This window comes from Ctenopharyngodon idella, chromosome 21 (assembly GCF_019924925.1).
Source record: "Ctenopharyngodon idella isolate HZGC_01 chromosome 21, HZGC01, whole genome shotgun sequence".
NCBI lineage: Eukaryota > Metazoa > Chordata > Actinopteri > Cypriniformes > Xenocyprididae > Ctenopharyngodon > Ctenopharyngodon idella.
The window spans coordinates 11,132,295-11,145,167 of NC_067240.1; the positions used below are offsets into that span (position 1 = coordinate 11,132,295).

Below are 12,873 nucleotides of genomic sequence, written 5' to 3' on the forward strand. Positions count from 1 at the left end.
CCAGATCAGTCACTTATGATGTTCCATAACTGTTAGCATGCTATAGAAGGCGGCTGCCTATGTAAGCGAGGTAGTTTGGTATGCTTTGTATTCTGGAACAGAGGTAAGATGCTGTAAACTTTCTTTATTGTAAAAATGTCTAGCTTAGTGGTCAAACTTTTTGAATATAATTCATGTTAGCACTGATACTTATTGAATGCATTTTCAATGACCCTTAGAGTGCATTTGAGAGATTTTCTCAGGCTTAGTTTACAGCTTTAAATTAATGAATACAACTTCTCTGTTTGTTGTAGGTAATTGAGGACTTGAGGGCACCTGCCTACATGAAGATGAGTGATAAACATATTGCTTTGCTGCCAAATATCAGTCATGATGAATGGCCTGCTCAAGGTGAGTTACTGCACACAGCAGCCTTTAAGTGCTAGTTTGTGAATTCAGCTCACCGCTGTCCAAATCACTCATACTGTGAATTTGATGTGTCAGAGTGGGACTGAAGAGGTGGCTGGGTGGGTTTTCACTGTCATTAGTCGTCCGTCCTTGGGTGTGAGACATCTGTCACTTTGAGAGGAGTTACTCGGCCAATGGGGGAAAGGTTTGAGGTATCATGGCAGAGCAAGGTAGCACAATCAGTCTTAAGCAAAATGATTGTCCTCGGTCCAGTCGCCAAGCACCAAATGTGAGTAAAAATAGGTTCAGTTTTACAGTAAACAAAATTATATATATATATATATATATATATATATATATAGTTTCCATCTGTTAAAGGGTTAGTTCACCCAAAAATGAAAATTCTGTCATTAATTACTCACCCTCATGTCGTTCCACACCCGTAAGACCTTCGTTCATCTTCAGAACACAAATTAAGATATTTTTGATAAAATACGATGGCTCAGTGAGGCCTCCATTGCCAGCAAGATAATTAACACTTTCAGATGCCCAGAAAGCTACTAAAGACGTATTTAAAACTACAGTGGTTCAACCTTAATGTTATGATGCGACGAGAATACTTTTTGTGCGCCAAAAAACAAAATAATGACTTTATTCAACAATATCTAGTGATAGGCGATTTCAAAACACTGCTTCATGAAGCTTCGAAGGTTTACGAATCTTTTGTTTCGAATCAGTGGTTCGGAGCCAAAGTCATGTGATTCCAGTAAACGAGGCTTTGTTACGTCGTAAGTGTTTCGAAATTTCAATGGTTCACCACTGGGGGGCTTGACTTTGGCAGTTTGATACGCGCTCCACTGATTCGAAACAAAAGATTCGTAAAGTTTCGAAGCTTCATGAAGCAGTGTTTTGAAATCGCCCATCACTAGATATTGTTGAATAAAGTGGTTACTTTTTTTTTTTTTGGTGCAAAAAAGTGTTCTAATTTGTGTTCTAAAGATGAACGAAGGTCTTACGGGTGTGGAACGACATGAGGATGAGTAATTAATGACAGAATTTTAATTTTTGGGTGAACTAACCCTTTAACATTAGTTAACTACCTTAGTTAACATGAACAAACATTAAAAATAATTCTAAAGCATTTATTAATCTTAGTTAATGTTAATTTTAACATTTACTAATACATTACAACAATGAATAATTGTATTTTTTATTAACTTATCTTGACAAAGATTACTGCAACAAAAGTATTGCTCATTTTAAGCTAATGCATTAAATAATGTTAACAAAAGACAGCTTATTGTAAAGTGTTACTGAAATATTTATGGCCAGTAGATTTTCACCCACCATTTATTTTGTTTCATTTGACTCACACTGTGGATCCCACCCTCTTTGTATGTTTCTAATCAAAAAATATGACATACAGTACTATACCAATTGTGAAAAGTGATTTGTACAAGGCAATGACTAGTAACAAATGATCTCCACCTGTGATTGGGAGTGACAGTAAATGTGGAAACTCTTCCATGGACATTTTCGCTTTGAGTTTGCCTTCGTTGGTGTGATTAAAGTGAAAAATGAAAATGATAATGGCTCAGACTGGTTCAGCTGTCTCATAGATTTGCTGTGAAATTGAAAACAGAACAGATGAGCGAATTCCTAATCAATTACAAGAAATGATGTGTGAAAGAATGTGTTTGCACAGTCTTCTCTCACAGACACTCGTCCACTTTCAATTTCCACCTTATTCTCTCTATTTGGTCTTCACCTCTTTTCTCTTATGTGGGAGGAGAGCGAGGGAACTGGGGCCTTGTGGAAAATATGAATCCTATTTTACTCAGATGCCTTACAGTAAAGTGGATTTCAGTCCCACAGCCAGGGTGCCTTTGATCTGTTCTGTCCATTCGTCTCATTGGCTTTTCTGCTAGCGGAGCTGAGAGAGGCTAAACTAGCAATGTTTCAGTGACAGGACACTCTCAGCAGGGACTAAAGTGTCCTCATGCTCCACATACACACGTTCTTTCATTCACATGCCAAATACTCAGTAAATGAGAAAAACATACAGTACACCTATTTGTTAGGCTTAATCTGGCAGGGACTATCATTTGTCTTGAAGACGGATGATAGCTTTGGTTTATTTGGCTCTGTTCCAAAACCTAGTGAGATACCTTCATAGGTAGCATTTTAAGATAACACCAACAGGAAAAAAACATATTTTGGCAAAATTGAAGGTCAGCATGTATCCTTTGTGGAGACTGGAGAGAAAAATCTCATATTGCCTTGTGCTAATTGAGAAATCAATCCAAGGAAAAAAAAAAATCAATCCAAGATAAATTGGCAGATAGATTATAGATCATTAGATCCCTGCTTTCTGCACAAAAATCTTTGTTTGGAAGCGTTTAATTTTTTGATATTCTTTTTGATATTCTGAAAAGCACATGCATAATTGTAGGGTATTTTTATAATATTTTTTAAGCATTATTTTATACATTTAGAAAATAAATGATGGCATAGTTCTAGTATTTGCATCTATTTTATTTTAAATATTTTCCGAAATGAATTTATTCATATTGCTAAGAATTAACATGAATCTGTTAATTGTGAAAACAATTACGTTTAGTAAGTTAAAGAATGATTTATTGATGATAAATATATAAACCTGGTTATTTTGTATTTAAAACACATTCAGAAATACTGTATCATTCTTACTTGTTCAATTTATGTATCACTTTCAAATATGCATCACATTTATTATTTTCTTTATGTTTAGTAGTTTCTTTGTTTAAGGGATAGTTCACCCAAAAATGAAAATACTATGGAAGTCAGTGGGGCCCATCAACTGTTTGGTTACTGACATTCTTCAAAATATCTTCTCTTGTGTTCAGCAGAAGAAAGAAATTCATACAGGTTTGGACTTTGAGGGTGAGTAAATAATGACAGAATTTTCATTTTTGGGTGAACTATCCCTTTAAAGTGGATGGAAATTTTATGTGCAATTAAAATAAATGTTAAACATATTTACAAGTAATAATAAAAAATATTTAGTAAATTTAAAAATATATTTGAAAAAAGTTTTATGTAATATAATATGATTCAATGTTAAAGTCTGTATGTTATGGTAGTAATCAATCTAAGATAAATCTATTTTGATTTAAGCTGAATATTCCATCTCATTCTTCACCCACCAGGTGCTGTTTTCAGAAAACAGGCTGTTCCTCATGGTCAGGCCTGGATTGCTGTCATCTTCGCGAAGGCCACTGGGCCCAAACACGTGCATCAGCTGACAAGTGTTCCACCTCTGCATAAGGACAGCCAGCCCTCATTCCTTTTGGTACATGAATCCAGGGCTGACTTAATTGAAGTGGTCAGTGTTAGGACCGATGTGAACACACACTGGCGTTCATGAAGGTCCATGGAACGAGCCGACTAATGGAAGACCAGCTGGCTAGATTCTTCATAAAATAAGGGTAAATAATTCAGCTTTAAAGAGAGAGTGTTTCTCAAATAATTTAAAAGGCTATGGCTCAGCAGACTTTCAGTAGTCTATACAGTAGCAGCATAAAAGTAGGTTTCTCAATGATTCACAACACACAAGTTTGATTGTTGCTTTGACTGCCTCTAACCTGAACAATGCAATGAGTTAAATTGGACATATTATAATGTATTCAACACACACACACACACACACACACACAATAAGGTTTAGTCATAGACTGTAAAAAAAACATGGACGACACACCTTCACTCTCTTACATTGTTGAAAAAGTGAAGCTGCCAATGCCCCAAGATGGCGCTGACATCTTGCATTAATTACGTTGTTCAGAGCCCAAGTCTGTGCAGTAGTGAGCGTGAAGTGGAGCCGCGGTATCAAAGTCCCGCCCATAATTCAGAAACAATCGCAAGCACACGCCCCTGAACGTTTTTTAAGTAGCCTGACTGCTCCAATTTTGATGCCTGCTGATTGTAGTGCAATTGAAGGCTTGTTAAAATAAGGTAAATACAACTACTAACCACACATTTTCCGACAAAAGCCTGTTGGTGTCTCCGTGACTACTTCGCTCAGAGATGCTGTCAATCACAGCTGTCAATCATGACGTCACACCCCCGTTTTATAGCATCAAATAACTAACTAAAATTAAACTTATTTAAAAAAACGAACTCTTGAACTTACGACAGCGTGATAAAAAAACTGCCTAAAAAAAAATCTTTGGAAAAAAATTATTTGAAGTGCAATTTGATTGTTTTGTTTGGCTCATGTCCCATTTGCTTACACGGAGAGGGCGGGATTTATGAACTATACTGCATCCAGCCACCTGGTGGGCAATCAAAATGCTTTGGCTTCACTTTTCAGGACGTGTGCGGCACACCCAGGTTTAGTGTGTTTAGTTCAGGCAAGATTTTTCATTTCATCAGCAGTGTTTTCCTATTCCAGAAAATGATACAGTTGCTAAATCCAAGTGTGTAAAATTCAATCCTCATTTTCTGATCCATCAAGCTGGGCTCCATTCATTTTCATGTGTCCCACAGTGAAATCTACTTAACAGCCTCCTTTGGTTTGGGCATCTTGACTGATTGGGATTCCACGTCCGTTTGCGTTACATTCGATCTGTGTTGAAACTCAAGCAAAGAATGTCTAAATTTGCTGGTCTGAGCCATCCCTCGGCAGGCTTTAGAAAGCTGCTTGCAGTGTTGATGCTGATTGTTTTGAGTGAAAACAGATGTGGTTTCTTCACTTCTCCCTCTCTCTTTCACTCTGATGAGGCAGCCTTCGATCACAAGGCTCATGATATTGTCTTTCTCAAACATCCGGCTCTCCAGGAGGCCACATCTGACCAGGCTTCCTTCTCTGTCACTGCTCTGTGTTGTAGAAACAGTAAAAGAATCCCCCCCCCCAAAAAAAAAAAAAAAAAAAAGCTGCATTGCTGGCCATGTTATTCACATCTGATTATCTCCGGTTAGATCTGTTCAAATATGCTTGACGGATCTTCAAACAGGAACATGCACACATTAAATCATTTATCACAAAGTCAAAAACCTCACTTTGAACACTGGACCACCGTGTTCCAGCTCAGGCTTAGGCAATCAGTCACACTTTTCCATTTTGTTGGATGAAAAATCCTAAAGCATTGTTCAAAAACAAGCTTTACTGGTCATTTATTTCCCCTCAGCAGTGTCAAAGGCTCTTAATGGGAAAAATGCCTGTACAGCAGGGAAGAACCCAACAGCATTACTTGTAGAGGCTGTAGTCATGTGATTTTTTTTTTTTTTTTTTTTTTTTTTACCGCTATGTGATTTGTTTACTCAGGCTCGTATATCTCCTGGCTCAGTGCACATGTACCGGGGGTCTCGGAGGGGACCTGAAGAGTCCCCTGTTGACCAAGAGATTTAATTAAAGTTAGACCATTTCACAGTCTCACACTTCACACCTCTGCTATGACAGACAGGACACCTTTCAACACCTCAAACTTTTCTGCTCTGTATGTTTACATAATGCACTTTATGTTCAATTTCAGTCAAACTAAAACAGTAATTCAGTTTTACCTTGAAAATTGTTTATTTTATTTACACTATTGTTCAAAAGTTTGGAGTCTGTAAGATTTTTTTAATGTTTTTGAAAGAAGTCTCTTATACAAGCAAAGCTGCGATGGCAAAGCTGAATTTTCAGCATCATTACTCCAGTCTTCAGTGTCACATGATCCTTCAGAAATCATTCTAAAATGCTGATTTGATGCTCAAGAAACATTTATTATTATCAGTGTTAAAAACGGTTGCGCTGCTTAATATTTTTAATAACCGTGATACTTTTTTCATGGTTCTTTGATAAATAGAAAGTAATTATTTGAAATTTCTGTATTTGCAGTTACTTTTGATCAATTTAATGCCTCCTTTCTCAATAAAAGTATCCATTCATTAAAAAAAAAAAAAATCTGTTATAGCTTTAAACAACACAAAATAAAATTAAACAGCAAGTAATTTTTTTCTTTAAATGTCATGTAAACGCTTTGGTCTAACTAAAATTGTTTTGCAAACTCAGGCTTACAGATCTAGATAATGCGATTGTATACGTTTCTGATTGTACAGATAAATTAGACACGTATACACGTCAATCAGGATGCAGCTAGCCAAAACTCCCTGACAACCTTCCTTAAGAAAATATAAAAATAGTTCTTGCATTAGTACTTGACGCTTACTTTACCTTGTTTTGCTCAAACAGGAACATTTGCTTTCTGTGCGACAGCACTCTGAGAGTCTTTTCAACCCTCTTAAAATTTAGAAGATGAAAAATAATGCAATTTCAGGGGGCATTGAGAGCTATTGCAAATAACAGTCAACAATGAGACTTGGGTTGTTTTTTCCTTTCCATTACTTTTGGGTACATACTGTAAATGCAAGAGCATCCACTCTTAAATTAAATTCAATTAAATTCAATAATATGTGGGTCTTTCATAAAAGGTCAAATCGGCAAACGATGTCAACAAACCTCTTAAGATACTGAAATGTCTCTAATGGACCTCCTTGACAGAATAAAGACCAGAACGTGACATTTTAACCAAGAAACAAATGCAATAATGCTAAAGTAAAGAAGAAGTTTGAAAACATACAGTATATAAAGCAACATGATGGTTATTTGTGATTGTTTACTGACACTATTTCTTTTGTCATATTATGCAGACAGCAGATGGCACTGATGGATACTGTACCTATACAGCTTTCAGATGACATACGAGCATTTCTTATGGCTCTTTGATATCTAAGAAAAACACATCTGGACCTTTCAGGCAGTGGATACACAGGAAGTTCTCTCAAAATCAGTATAGAAAAATGCTCAAAAAATCTGGACCTAAAGATAAGCTACAAAGTCACAGTAGCACAATAACGAATTAGAATGGTAAACCAGAAACGCAGTTGCCAAAATGAGTGCTGAGTCATGTGATAACTAACACAAAACCAAATTCCCTCTATTTTCTTCTGCCGGGTGATGATAGATTGTTGAATGTGTCTTTTTTTCCCTCTGTCACGTTAAGCCTTTTTCCTGAATCATTTCTGGTTATTAAAGTGGCCCATTTGTCCTCTTCGTTGGTGAGTGTGGTCACACGGCCGGTGACTGAAGTGCTCTTGTGAACGGAGCAATGTCTGGACCAGGGTCAGGCTGGCTGTGAGCATCTCTGCTGTGCCATTCCTCCCACTTGCCTTATTACGTTGTCAAGACAAGGCGATTTAGTTAATTGCCTCATTTGGAGGTTGAAAAATTATGCAGCAAATGTACTCTCTTATGGCTATTTTTGAGTGCTTTTCTAGATTGATGGTTTGTGCGGAATTGATTTTTTTTCTCTAACTTTTTGCATAGGCCAGCTTGATTTTTGGTCCTTCATGTGTCTATTTAGCTATTAGTTTTTCTGTCATTTTAGGCAAATCGTTTTTCTCTCCCTCTTTTACTCTTTTTCTGTATATACAGTACTCTGTATAAATGCGTTGTTATTTTATTAAGAGTACTTCAGATCAGATTATTAATGTCTTGAAATGGTTCACCCAAAAAGTTGATTTTGACTATATTCAAAATGACCAAACAAACAAACAAACATAAATTTAAATATAGTTGGTACTAGTATGCTGCTCTTTTTGTTATTTTGGAGCTTGTCAGACCTAATTCCCATTTATGTTGTTTATATGGTAAATATATATTTACTCCTATAGACGAGACTTCATGTCATTGTAATTCATCATACATTTTTTGTTGTTGTTTTGTTAGTAATTAAAAATGCTGCTTGAATGGCACAAGCATGTCTGATTTAATCAGATTTCCTGCTCTTGAAATCTTAGGTTGCAAGGCGTAGATGTGCAGCATGGATGTAAAACAATGTATAACTATTGCATGGATGTAAAACAAACAGAGAAACAAACCTTACTGGAATTCAATTGTACACAGAGGTGCCACTTGGCATGAGAAAGTCTTGTTTTGGAAATCCATCCTGCAGTGCTAACTCTCGATAGCTTTCCAATGGAAGAAAGCCAGGATTTCCTAATTCAGAGAGAATGGAGAGTTCTTAACAGATTGATCGGCAGCAGGGGACAGTCTATTCTTTAAATGACCGCCTGGAGGGGGGGAGAAAGGTACTTCATGGATGTGTGTTTCTAAGAGGAGCCTCAAAGAAACCTTTTGTTTTGTCCTAGGTACATGTCAGGAGGAGAGAAGCTCTCTCTAAAGAGATCACCGCAGGCTGGCGTAGCTCCCTTCATCTCTCAGACAAACCATCTATCAGCTGTAGCTGTTCTTCATGGATCCCTTCTGCCTTGATATACACATGGGTGAGTCTCAAAGGCTGCGATATGTTAGATTGTTTTTCAATGGGCTTTTTATTGCACTTAATTATCCTGCCTACAGCGTTCAGAGCATAAAGGAATATTCCCAGCCCGGGAGTTAAGCACAGTTGACAGCATTTTGTGGTTTGATGTTGATTACCACAAAAATTAATTTTGACTCCTTTAAAAAAAAAAAAAAAAAGAAAAAAAAAAAGACACAAATTTGAGTTACAGTGGAGGTAAAAGGGCCCAATCCTTAAACGTTAAACACTTTTACAACTATTATTGCTATGGCAACAGATCTGCAAACCTTAAAACTGCTGTAAAAATGATTTAAACAGCTTTACAACTCAAGTTTTAACAAAATAATTAATGCTTTTTTTAAAATTATAAGCTTCACATTTCTGCTTTTAAATGATCCAAAGGTTGGCCCCATTCACTTTCACTGTGTCTTACTGTAACCTTAATTTTAGATTTTTTTAAAAGAAAATGAGGTAGTTGTGCCATCTTTATGCCAGAAATACTTTGTTAGACCGTAATTTGTGTTTAACCTAGACTATTCATCCAATGGTAGGATTTTACTTGGAGAAAATGAGAATGAATTAAAATATTGGTTGTTGCTGCAGTCATATTACATTACTGCTACATGCTATGCTTACATTTATCCATTGTAATTCTAACATCTGAATTTAATTATATAATTAAGCACTTTGTTGCACTGTAAATGTCTGGAAGTGCTTCTTGGAAACGTTCTAAACCATTTGATAAATGGTACAGTACTCGAGCATTCGAGCATAAAGCTATGTCACAAGGCAATGATGTATTTTCCAGCAAGTGATTGTTGGCATTTAAAGTTGGTTTATGCCACTGGATGGTGACTGAGCTGGTTTTTACTTGGACTTTGTAAAGGTCATTCTTCTGGCATACTAAATCTTTCTGCGCAGGTTTCACTCCTGGCAGGAGCCGTGAATGCAATATCTTGGACTCGGCTGAATAGCAAATATTAGTTGGCGAACCGCTGCTGCTCTTTTGAGCAATAAATATATGCTCTTATTCATTTATGTGCCTTGAAATGAGCTGGTTTGTCCTAATATAGCTGTGTTTCGTGTGTAGCCACCTAAATAACCACAGGTTTAACATTTCAAGGGTGGACAGGCTGATCCTCACTGGGTTTATTTTGTAAAGGCTGGACCGCAGGCCGAGTTGTTTGGCTCGACTACCAAACTACGGCCACGGATTTCATCCATCAGGACAAAAAGAAAGAGAAAATAGAGAGAGAGGAAAATGCTGAATTCAATCTTAACGCATAAATATGAGTCTGACAGAGGTTTGGCAGGCTGCGGAGCTCTCATACCACTGGGAAGAGCCGGAGTGTTTGTTAAGAGAGGCTGTTGAGTATTGATTTTGCAACAGGGCTGGCACAGCGCTTTGGAATGTAGGCCACTGCTGTTGCAAAAGCCAGAGAGTATTTTTTGTGAGGCGTTAGTAGCTTCACGCTCCACCCTGAGCTGCTGTATGTCAGATGGACACGACGTTCAGACATTTTAGAGTCTTTAGAGGAAACGGTATGAATCCATTGATTTTAATAGGGATAGTGCATTGCAAAGTATTCCTGCTTAATTTCAAACGGTTCTTTTCAAATTTCTTCAAAATAGATATTACACATTCTAGCTCCATTAGCATTGTCACTAGGCACCTTTAGACAGAGGAAGATTTTCTTAGCTATCCCTAAAGAGTGCATATTAGTATTTTAAGGGTGCATATTTGTGTATTAAAGGGATAGTTCACCCAAAAATTAAAATTCTGTCATCATTTACTAACCCTCAGGTTGTTCCAAACCTGTATAAGTTTCTTTGTTCTGTTGAACACAAAGGAATATATTTTTAAGAATGTGGGAAACTGAACAATTCTGGGGCACCATTGACTTCCATAGTATTTTTTTTTCCTACTATGGAAGTCAATGGTGCCCCAAAGCGGCCTGGTTACAAACTTCCTTCAAAATATCTTCCTTCGTGTTCAGCAGAACAAAGAAATATATATATGTTTGGAACAACTTGAGGGCGAGTGAATGATGACGTAATTTTCATTTTTGGGTGAACTATCCCTTTAAGATGCGAATATGTAGCCTAACACCGTGTCCTAACTACACGTGATACGATAAGATTCCAGCGACAAGCAATTTGACTGTCCACACTAGACACGACGCGACAATGAGAAGCGATAAAATCAATCAAAAACCACAGCCAATCAGAAGAGAGTGTGGGCGGGCTCTCTCGGCAAGAGCACAGCAGACACAATGAAATGGGCAAGTACATAGTAAAATTAATAAATATTGCACCATTTAAACATTATTTAAAGTACATACGGAGTGACTTAAACAATCTTTGTCATAGAGTACAGTTATTTGTTCGCATTGAGTTGACTTGTGCCCATTTATTTTCAAGATCTGAGGTAAATTAGCCAGTGTTGTTTTCATTACAGCTAAAAAGCTGAGAACACAGAATGATATTCAAACTTACATTAAACAGTTTTAACATTAAATAAAGCACATAAACAGTACCTGATATTATCATTGCTATTCTTTGTGTTGCTGTTCCAGCCGCGAGGTCGCGGAGAAATAGAAACTATTTCTGAAATATAATCACCGCGTGTCACAGTCGCGGCTGGTTAGAACAAAAACTCTGATTAACATGGAAAAGATACCTTTTATTGCGTGTCGCGGCGTCTGGTTGGGACTCGGTGTAACCACCAATGTGTAGGGGTTTTTTTTACATTATTGTTTTTTTCTAGATTTTAGTCATCATTTAATTTAATAATCAAAAATCATTTTGTTGAGAGGCTGTTCTTTGCATCCTAAATAGTGTTTTTGAACATGGGGGATTTATTTTGGGGGCTACAGTGTACTGTCGAGATGTAGATTGGCAGACTGCTGAAGCAGATAGATTTGGGTCATCTTGCAACCTCTCAGGTGCAGGAAACAACCACTTGTCCCTGGCTGAATAATTGACCAGACATACATGTTGTGGGTGCAGTGATCCAATAGGGAAAAACAATTATTTGTGGCCTATAGATATACATGTCAGTTTATGCAATAGCCCAAATGGACAATGTGGATGTGTGTGGGTTTGGTTAGCTATACTTTGGGGACAAAATCCTCCATATAAATGAGTAAAATCTGACATAAATATAAATACAATACAGAAAAAAAGCTAATTGTCATACTGCAAAAGGAATAATTAATTTTTTTCATGTTTTTGAAAGAAGTCTCAGCAAGTATGCTCAGCAAGGCTGCATTTATTTATTCAGAAATACAGTAAAACAGTAATATTGTGAAATATTAATATTATTTTGTGAAATATTAAATATTAAAAAATAAAATAACTGTTTTCAATTTTAGTATATTTTAAAATGTAATTTATTCCTGTGATGGCAAAGCTGATTTTTTTTTTTTTTTCAGTAGCCATTACTCCAGTCTTCAGTGTCACACAATGATACAAAATCTTCAATGATACAAAATCTATAGGCAGCAAAATATGATTTCTGAAGGATCATATGACACTGAAAACTGAAGTAATGGCTGCTGAAAATTCAGCTTTGCCATCACAGGAATAAATAAAAATTTAAAATACAGTCAAACCAAAATTTATTCAGACACCTTCAACATTTCATTCATTAATACAGTTTATTTACTATAGTTTAAAAAAATGGTAATAAAATATGACAAGATCTCAGAGTTAAACTGTCAGAAAAAATATAATCTTAATTATGACAGATAATTAAGATTATTTCTTGAGCAAAACATGGTCAGGTCAAAGTGTCTGAATAATTTGTGGTTCCACATTTTTATCAGTTTTACTGGTAGTCCACTGTATGAAGACTTTTTGGGTATAATATCACAGTTTACTTTATTTTGCTATCCTCACTTAAATAAATGAACTATAGTGTCCTGCACCCACTAGTAAAAATATAAAAAATGTCTGAATAATTTTTGGTTTGGCTGTAAATTAAAATATTATTGCGTATTATAATATTACACATTATTATTATTATTTTTTAAACCCAAATTATTTTAGAGGTAAGGAAAAATTGGTTTTAATATGTGGGGGGAGGGGTTAGTCTATAGTAATATATAAAATATATAAAACAATAGAAGACTATGACATACACATTTACATACACTATCTA

The 12,873-nt window shown here is 36.2% G+C and overlaps 1 long non-coding RNA gene across 1 annotated transcript; it reads left to right on the plus strand.

Annotated features, from left to right (window-relative positions):
* The first annotated feature begins 293 nt into the window (after positions 1-293).
* LOC127503881 (uncharacterized) lies at positions 294-9,153 on the plus strand. The gene is made up of 3 exons (XR_007927242.1): positions 294-390; positions 3,576-3,854; positions 8,560-9,153. It is a non-coding gene; the product is annotated as an uncharacterized LOC127503881 (long non-coding RNA).
* The last annotated feature ends 3,720 nt before the right edge of the window (positions 9,154-12,873 follow it).